The sequence below is a fragment of the Podarcis bocagei genome, assembly GCF_964188305.1.
Source record: "Podarcis bocagei genome assembly, chromosome: 5".
In the NCBI taxonomy this organism is placed as follows: domain Eukaryota; kingdom Metazoa; phylum Chordata; class Lepidosauria; order Squamata; family Lacertidae; genus Podarcis; species Podarcis bocagei.
Genome location: NC_138129.1, coordinates 50,363,090 through 50,373,246, shown reverse-complemented (window position 1 = coordinate 50,373,246; position 10,157 = coordinate 50,363,090). Strand labels below are relative to the sequence as shown.

The 10,157-nt window shown below is 43.6% G+C and overlaps 1 long non-coding RNA gene across 1 annotated transcript; it reads left to right on the top strand.

Annotated features, from left to right (window-relative positions):
• The first annotated feature begins 34 nt into the window (after nt 1-34).
• LOC308587469 lies at nt 35-6,316 on the top strand. The gene is made up of 3 exons (XR_014008403.1): nt 35-57; nt 852-969; nt 5,955-6,316. It is a non-coding gene; the product is annotated as an uncharacterized lncRNA (long non-coding RNA).
• The last annotated feature ends 3,841 nt before the right edge of the window (nt 6,317-10,157 follow it).

The window sequence follows — 10,157 nt, the reverse complement described above, 5'->3', positions numbered from 1 at the left end:
CCGCGGCGCGCTCGCTCTGCGCATGTCCGAGAAAGGCCAGGGGCGCGAGAGTGGCAGGTTCGAATCCTTGCCTCCCTTCCTCGGCCTTCCCGCCGCCGCCAGCCATTTTAGCAGGACCGGGAGCTGAAAACGCCCCGAGTTGATGCCCGGGCTTCTGAGCCTACGCTGGAGTCTCGCCCCGAGAAACACAGAATAAAAGCCAAATGGAGCAGACCGAAGGGTCTCGCAGTCTGGCGTTGCTGCCCCCAGCGGCTGCCAAGTGCCTGCCGGGCATGATCAGCATCACACGCTAATCCACGGAGCTATCCAGCTGATGAGGGCAGGACTCCGATGCACTGCCTCTGACCCTGGAGGTTCCGCTAGCTGCTAGAAGTCAAGAGATTGTTCTTCTAGCGGTCGGTAGTTAACTAATAGCAGAGCCCTACTGAGTTTATCAAATTCCCTTTAAAGGTATGTAAGCTAGTAGCTATTTCTCCATCTGGAGGAAGCCGATTTTGTTTGTTTATGCAGGATAACTCTTGCACGCATTTAACTTGCGTGCATTCAGCTTTACACGCTTGGCAAAAAAATAATAAAAAGGGGGTGGAGGAAATGACTTTGGCAAGCCCCACCCACCATTGAACCCAATGTGTTTTGACTACTTGTGATTTTAGCTTTATGCACTTGCCCCAGAATGCAACCCTTACGTAAGTGGAGAGTCATCTGTACCCCATTTTGTCCGGCTTGAAATGAATCTACTGTACTGCCAACCACTGTTGTATGGCCGCAATTTCTAGCAGTAAGAATGTAACTCCGCTACTGGATTGGTCCAAAGGTCCATCTACTAGGCCAATGTTTTCTTCTCATGGTAGCTAACCAGATGTCTATGGGAGGGCTGCAAGCGGAACACTCTCCTCACTTGTGATTTCCAGAAGCTGGTATACAAGAACATACCATCCCCAACGCTGGAGACAATATAAAGCCATTATGGTTAGTAGCAATGAATGGCTGCTTTCCTCCACAAATTTCTCTATGCCCTCATTTAAAGCCATCACTACATCTTATGGGAGTGAATTCTATAATTTTAACTATGTACTGTTTGAAGTTCCTCTCAAAGAGAAAAACTGCTCTCAATCCACTTTCTCTACATCATGAATAATGTTAGAATCATGTGCCCACCACCCAAATCCAGTCACTTCCCCCTCTTCATAAACCAAAAATACCCAGGCACTACAGCCTTTCCTCATGAAGGTGATGGTCAATCACTTGTTTCAGGTATCTTTTCTGTACCTGTCCTAGCTCTAGGATTTACGTTTTGAGATGGGACGATCAGAACTGTACACTGTTTGAAATACAGACACGTAATAGCTGGCTGCTTTGTTTTCAGTCCTTTTCAAGTAATTCTTTGCTTAGAATATGCTTCCTTCCTCTCATAGGACTCCTTTAGCCATAAAAATGCCATGCATTTCTTCACACTCGGAGGGTAAAGATATATGCAACATAAAATATATGTTGTAGACATGCAGTTCTCTCTCCCACACATAAACATGCTGGGGACATGCTGGCGCCACACAGTACATGGTAGTGTAAAAGTCCCTACGCATAGCAAGACAGTTTATATAGGGCAGGTGAATTATGTTGCTGGGAGCTGGAGAGGTGTGGATAGAGCAGGGGTCAGCAAACTTTTTCAGCAGGAGGCCGGTTTACTGTCCCTCAGACCTTGTGGGGGGCCAGGCTATATTTTTTTGGGGGGGGGAGAATGAACGAATTCCTATGCCCCACAAATAACCCAGGGATGCATTTTAAATAAAAGGGCACATTCTACTCATGTAAAAACACGCTGATTCCTGTACCGTCCGCAGGCCGGATTTAGAAGGCGATTGGGCCGGATTCGGCCCCCGGGCCTTAGTTTGCCTACCGATGGGATAGAGAAACAGTAATGACTGAAGATTAAGGCACTTGTGAACGCCCCAATCCTAAGTGCATTTACTCTGAAGTATAAGTCTTGTGCAGTTAAGTGGAGTTTACTTCCACATCAGTGCTGTGGGACTGCACTGCAGCCAGAGCGTGCCCGCCAAGCAAGGTGCGCGCTCAGGGACGTCTTTCCCATAGAGCTTAGTGGGCGCTGCACCACAGCGCCGCCCTCTAGGGGCGGCCCAGCGAGTGGGGGAGTTGCGCGGCTTTGCCTCCCTTGTTGTGCGGCCTCCCTTTTCCCTGCACGCCGGAGCGTGCAGCTTGCCTCCCAAGCCCCGAAGAGGGTGGGTGGGAACGGTTTCGTCGGGGAAGCTGAAGCCTCTCCCAGCAGCTCCCTGCCAAAGCTCCCCACCAGCAAGCGAAGACCTCGCCTCTCCCTTTTCGGGCGGCTTCCCGGCAGGCAGAAGGGAACGCCAAAGCGTTTGCAAAGACTCTCCTCCTCACCCAGGAGCAGAAAGAGCTGCTTTGGCTGCTGCCCCTGCGACTCAGTCCGTGCTCTTTTCTGGAGACCCAGCTGAACTCTGAGCGAATTATTTCATGGGGTCTGCCCAAGGCGTTTGGCTACCCGCCCCCCAGACCCGTCCTTAGTTGTGCCCAAGTGCACTTTTATTTCTCCCTTTAAGTAGCGTGGTGAAATGCAGCGGGCTGCAAACGCTCCCCCCGCACGCTGCGTGTGTGGTCGTGGGCGAGGACAATCTGCTACTGTCCCGCCTCACCCACCCGCCCACTCACTTCGAGGGGATCAGGGAAGCCTGCGTGGGCGGGAGGAGCGGCGCTATTTCTGCCCCGGCTCAGCTTCCTGACCACCACCCTCCTCTCCTCTCCGTCGCTGGGTTAAATGCCCTCTCCTTCCTGCTTTCCTCTGTCCCACTTTCTATCCAGTAAAGGAAGGGGTAGGTTCCCCCCACCCCCAGCTCTTGTCTCTCCTTCCCTGTAGTGAAATCTTGTGGAATTCCCAAGCCCAGGTCAACAACTCTGGGGAACCTTTCCTTAAAAAGGTCAACAACTTTGGGGTCCGCCCCCCCCCCCTTAAAAAGGTCGACAACATTCTGTTCCTGAGAGCACTAGGCCTGCTCAGCCGGTCTGGATCTTCTGCCACAGAGACAGAAGGCTCCCACGGGTATGGGAAGAATTGCAAGCCAGGGAACCTTTTGCATCCCTGAAAGCTTTTCCACTGCTCCACAGACTTCCCCCCCACCCACACGTGAAGATCAATATCTTGCGTGCCAGCCAGCATCCTCCCGTCCAGCCTGCACAATGAATTCATCCATCACTTTGCTCTTTTCCTAATGAATATTTTCTCCCTTGTAAGGGTTGTTGCTAAAGTCTCTGCACGGCAATATTTCTCCTTCAGGATGTCACTCTGCTTAGGAGGCTGTGGTAGAGTTTAATAACAGGGCCTACTGCTGCTGCTGCTCCTTGGTGATTTTTCCCTCTCCCAAATCCATGCTCCTAACCCCCCATCTCCCCCACTTCAGTGCCAATATTTAAAATAAGAGTTATAATACATCTCCTCTGTGAGGTTTTCTGCCGTTAAAAGGTTATTATAATGAATCAAGATAGGCTTCAAAACGCTGTGGAATGCCAGAATTACATTGCAGGGAAGGTTTTCTTGCTTATATGCCTATGCACACAAGGTGCAAGGAACTGCTCTAGGTCCCTGCCCTCCTTACTAAGAATGCATATAATGCTGCATTTTGTATTACCTCGTGAAACTCAAAAGACAATGCTGTTCAGTACAGATGTTATTTCGTTTACGTCTTTTGAAGGCACCCACATACTAACAATGGGGTTAGCCTGCAGTTAGGCCTTTTAAACAGCAGCGGGAGTCACCTGCGGAAAGAACAAACTGAATTTCTCTGAAGAGGGTTTCGGGGGATGAAGCACATGGTCAGAGTTCATAGCAAGCTCTGCGGGAAGGTTAACATTGTAACAAATGCTTTTAAAAATGTGCCACACAGTTTAGAGATGGTGATAGTGCAGCAGTTTTTTAGACATTCATGCACGCAATGTCCTCTAGCCATGACACAAACCACATTATAATAAGGGGGGGGACACCCACATGCATTGTAGACCTTGAAAGTTCATGCTATAATAAATTTGTGATTCTATAAGATGCCCTCCTTTGCTATGAACCACAACCCCTCAGATTATTTTGTATTGTGATTTCATTATGGTTTGGGGTTCCCTGGTTGCTTTTCTTGTTGTTAAAGTTCATTGTGCTGTCTGTGTCATACTTATTTTGTAAATGCCAGTCATTCAGTTTGGAAAATTGGAAGGAAATTGACACATGGCAAAGAACACCCTAATTGTTGGGATTCTTTTGTTTGTTACGAGGTTTAAAAATATTTCACACAGAAAAGGCAAACACATTGTCTTTTTTCTTTTCTGCCTAACTTCCCCTTGATGTTTTAAATTTATATCCCAACCTTCCTCCCAAAGCAGCTCCAGGGTGGTTAGCAACAAATGATAGAAACAATAACAATGTTTTAAAAACTTATTTTATTGGATGATGTGAAAGTGTGCTTGATTGTACGAGAGAAATGCCTGCTAATGACTGTTGAAAAACATTTGTACATAAAATCTGTGGATTTCTTTCTGATAATCAAGCTGTAAATTATCAGAGTAGGCAATAGGAAGCGTTTCCTCACACAACCCATAACAAACTTGTATAGCTCAGTTGGTTAGAGCGTGGTGCTGATAACACCAAGGTCACAGGTTCCATCCCCATGTGGGACAGCTGCATTTTTGCAGGGGGTTGGACTAGACAATCCTCAGGGTCCAACTCGACAATTCTGTAACTCACTACCACCATATGTACTGAGAGTTACATAAATTCATAAAGGAAATGTCTCTGAGTGATATAAAGCACCAACAGTAACTGGAGCCTCCAAGTTCAGAGGCAGCTTAGTTTTGAATAGAAGATGCCTGGGGAGAACAGTTGACCTTCATGCCCTGACCGTAGCCTTGCCTCATGGAAGCATTTGCACAGCCACCGTTGAAATCAGAATACTGGAGAAGAGGGACCATTGGAATGATCCAGCAAGTCTCTCCCTCTGTTCTTATGCAGTACCCTGTGCCTGACGGAAATAAACTACACATTCAGGAACACAATCGGATAGGCCAGATTGGATTACTGTAATGCACTCTACACGAGGACGGTTTGAAATGTAAGAGCCCTGCTGGATCAGGCGAAAGATCCATCTAGGTGCACTCAGGTCTTCCTTGCAAATTTCCCATAGGCAACAACAATCACCCCACTTGCAATTCCCAGCAGCTTGTTCAGAGGGATATTGACACTAGTAGTAAAACATAGCTGTCATAGTGAGTAACCCTCAATAGCATTATCCTCCATTAATTTATCTACTCCTCTTTTAAAACCATCCAAGTTGGTGGCCATCAGCACATTGTCTAGGAGCAGATCCAGTTTAACTGACTGTGTGAAGTACTTATTTTGTCTGACCCAAATCTTGCATCCTTCCACTTTATTGGATGCACCTGGCTTATAGTATCATGCAGGAGACTTCAGATTTGAGCAGAACATGCAAGTCAGCATGTTAACCAGAGTATCTAAAGCATCACTTGAAGCCCTTCCCCAACTGCCCCTCCTGTAAAATACATCATGGGTGGACAAAACAGGCCAGAGCCTTTTGGTTGAACTGCCAGAATTTGGAATAGCCTCCCAAGAAGCCTACCTGGCTTCATCAGTTTACCTGTCAGCAAGCCTTTTGGGATGCTGCATTTAAACAAGATTTGACTTTTTTACCTGCTTGTTTTTAGTGATAGTTATTATTTTTTAAATATATTATAAATTGAACATGTTCATTTCCCTGATTAATTCTCATAGACAGGCAGGATATAAATATTGGAAACAATATAAATAGGACAACCAGGAAATTTCCTAGCATGCCAAACTTCATGCTAGGGATTATTATGAAAGGCACTGACACTGGAATTAAATTGCTAGTTTTGTAATGCCTTGAAATAAATCTGCCCTACAGCTAAACGTGGAATCCTGGTCACTCCCTTGCACAGAGTTGGAAGATGACAAAATTATCCAAATGGAGAATTCATCCTCAAAACAGCTACTATCCTATACACACCTACCCGTGTGAGTATAAACCATAAAAAAATTGGGAGTTACTACACGATTGTAGGCAGGTTTTTGTAATTAGCATTTTGTGTGTATTTCCTCAGGATGGCTTCTGCTACACTATCTGGCCCTAATGTGCTATAAAAGGGAACGTTTATAAATCTTGGGTACAGAGCTGCAATGGCACCCCATGCAGGCATTGGACTGAAATTTCCCTAAGTGCACAAATACAATAGGAGACCAGTCCCCTCTGTTTCGTTGCTCCACTTTTTGATTTCCTGATAATATTCTGAAAAGCAAACTAAGATAATAACACGCCTTGCCACTGTTGACACAAGCTCAAACTGCCCCAGGTTTAAGGAGGCAGGAAGAGATACCCATCAGCACACAGGATGTTGCAAAGCCACCAAGGAAAGCAAGATATATTTTTCTTAGTCTTTAATGGAAACAACCTCAACGGCTTAAGCATGTAGAAAATAATACTGTCAAGTTCTCCTTTCCTTTCTTCTTCCTCCTCCACCCCCTTTTCTTTGTTTAGGAAGGATGATAATACAGTTGTTGCATGCTGGAAACTGTACATTGTATAACCACCAAAGAATAGCAACAAAAAAACCCAAACCAGAAATGAAAGCAGAAACAGGATATCCTTTACAATGAGGAACATGCAAGAATCAGGGTTAGTGTTAATAGAGTTCCTCAGCAGAACTCAGGGTTTTTAATGCATTGCTCAGATTTTGATTTTGCCCCTTCTGGAAGACGCTCATGGTGCCAATAATGGTCTAAATGTTCTGGAGCAGCAAGGACATGTCAACATCTTCACTTTTTAAGGCACGGATAATACTTTCAAAGGCCACATGAATGTACAGGAGGGCAGGCATCTTGTTCCTTTCATGCTGGCAGCTGAATAAACAAAGCCTGATATTCATTCTCTAAATAGTAAATCAGATATATTTAAGTTCACAGCATTTGAAAAACCTGTAGTTCTTTTTTTTTTATTTGCCTTCTTGCTTCTGGGTGTGGCAGGTATGTACACAGGAATACGATCATCAAGATCATCTTCACAGGGTTTAAAACTATGTAATTTTATATTAAAACAAAAAAACTCCAAAAGCTCAAGCTCTCAGTTGTTTATAACAAGTGCTAAAAGGTGAGCAATATTTTCCAGGTTAACTGTTAATACATGGGGTCAAAGTAATGGGACAAACCCTTAAAGATACAACTCCAAGACACATCATTGTACTCACAGAAGATTTACCTGATAATACACACATTCAGTCGAATCAGTACTGTAATAGAATGGCCACATACAAACAATTGAAATTGGATAAAGCTATCGTGTCAGTTAAAAAATCCAGAATATAAAAAGTCTCTCTCATTTTGTTCAGAAAATCCTTTTGTCTAAAGTTTCCATTATTCTAAAACTTCACGAGAGCAGCAACACCCTATTTACTTATTTACAGTGCTTTTTTCTGGGGGTACGCATACCCCTAAACATTTTGTGAATCTTTGTACTTTTATCCATTTAATGTATTTATTTTTCCCAGTCTGAACTATAAAATGGTGCTTTTCTTGAGTCAAAATGACAGTACCTCTAAACTTTTTTTTTTTAAGAAAAAAACACTGCTTATTTATATATTAAATTTGTATATCTGAATCATGGGTATCCTTCTTGACGGTACAGTGAAGATGATGAAGACTTGTATACTGTACAATAGCAGATAATAGGAGCTGAGATATATTAGGCATTTCTAATGGGACCAGGCTGATGTTTGTGACTGAACTTGGGATTGTTTGATTTCTAAACTATTGCTGCAGCAATTGTTTACCTTTGGATTTTTTTTTTACCGCAATTGCCAGTTGCAATTGTATGTTTATATATGGATATTAAATTTAAAATGATCAGGCTAGATGTGTATGCATTATTGTTGCAATCATTTGTGTATGCTGTACAAATAACATGCCCCTTCTTTCAAACAACAATGCTGCTCCAAACCAGTTTGTAAAAATGAATGTGGGAATTTGAGCAGGGAAACCTGGGCTGAAGACCCAGCTCAGCTGTGAATGCAGCTGAATGGACTGTGACATGGTCATAATCTAACCTAAGTTCCCACATGGAAATGAAGCTGACCCAATAGAATCAATATCAGAACACATTTCTTGTCAATGTGCCAATGAGACTCTTTTTGTTCTCATTATTCAGTCATCGTTTCCCCTTGACGCTCTTGGCATCACAGGAGCGAAATTAGCCGAGGTAGGGAAGATCTCTAAATTTCTCTGGAAAGCAACAGGAGACAGAGGATGCAGTAGAACACAGCATTATCTGAACCATTTTGCAGGGAAGCTGATAACATACATGATGCCTATTTATGCCGCAAGTAAAGGAATTTGGCATCTACAATAGCATCTGTAAAATCCTTCAGAATCCTTAAAATTTCTTACCTAAAAAGAAAAAGCAAGTTTCTAGTCCTCATAATACCAATCGACTTAAGAGTAGTTATGGATCTGCTGGTGAGCCAGAAACCAGAGGTAAAATTGGTTGAGGATTTCACTTATTTTTACAAACTTTCTTGTTACTTTTCAGTTGCTCTGAATCGGTTTCTACTCTTTCCTAATTCTATATTCAGCAAGAGAGGGAAAGAAATAAAACAGATTTAAACCTATTTTAACAAAGCAACAATATTTATCCACTTCAGTATTTGTAGGCGTTTTCTCGGTTTGATTTTGTGTGTGTGGAAAAATCAGTGCAGTGTAGTACAGAATGTAAAAATGTTGGTTCACTCAGCCTTGATGACCCTTGTCTTGTCTTTCCTTCTCTCCCACCACTCTATGCCACTGAGTTATTGTAAGGAAAAGAAAGGATAGCCTTTCCTCCACATATAGGTCCAGTGCCGAGGAAGAGTAGGACAGAAACCTGTAAATGGCTATCTCTTGTTTATTCATCTCTCAGATGAAGTTCTGGTGGCTTTTGAAAATCTCTGGATCTGACTACTAAAATCATTCCAACATAGTTATCAGTGGAAGAAGAAATTGTGCTTTCAACTGAGTACAGACAGTTATTTATCTAGAAGAACAGGACTTATTCTTCTTTACCACTACTGCAGTACTAGCCCTAGTCCAGCATTGAAAACTCATGGAAGAGCTGCAGGATGCACCAGTCAGGGAACTAGACAATGAATTTACTGTCCCCCTTGGAACAAGAACATTCCTAGGAAACTCTTTACTCCACACAGAAGCAACTAAGCCCAGTGCCACCTAGTGGCTACCCTTTATAACGACACTATCCACACAACAACCATACAAATCTAAAGGGTGCATGGGAAATGCCTCTCTGCAAGTCAAAAAGACACCTGAAGTGGCTAAAGTAGACTGCTGCAATCAATTTCTAGTGTAGTCAGTTTCACATCTAAGAAAAAATTGTATTTTTTCTTCTTTCCAATGAGGATACTCAACTCCCATTCAAAAACAAACCCTTCAATCTTTAAATTTCCCAAATGCTCTGGACATGGAAAAAGAAAGGATGTATTATTTATCATGGATTCTACTCACTAAGCATCCCTATCAGTCACACATCTATCTACTGCATCTATCTAATACTAACATTTTTGCGGGTTGCTGACCTCTCTGTAAGCCAGCTTGGAGTAAGCGCGCTACTACTCAGCAACCTACTAAACTAGTTTGAGCAGGGACTATGATGGGACACAGATTAAAGGGGTGGCATCCCAATAAATTGTAAGTGTCACAGAACCTCCTCTCTCCTTCCACAGATTTGCTTGGTGGGTCCTCTAAACCAGGGGTCAGCAAACTTTTTCAGCAGGGGGCTGGTCTACTGTCCCTCAGACCTTGTGAAAGGCCGGACTAGGTTTGGAAGAAAAAATAAAAAGAATGAATCCCTATGCCACACAAATAACCCAGAGATGCATTTTTAAAAGAAGCACACATTCTACGCATGTAAAAACATGCTGATTCCCAGACCGTCCGCGGGCTGGATTTAGAAGGTGATTGGGCCGCATCAGGCCCCCGGGCCTTAGTTTGCCCACCCATGCTCTAAACCAGCGGTTCTCAACCTATGGGACCCCAGATGTTGTTGGACTACAACTCCCATCATCCCTGA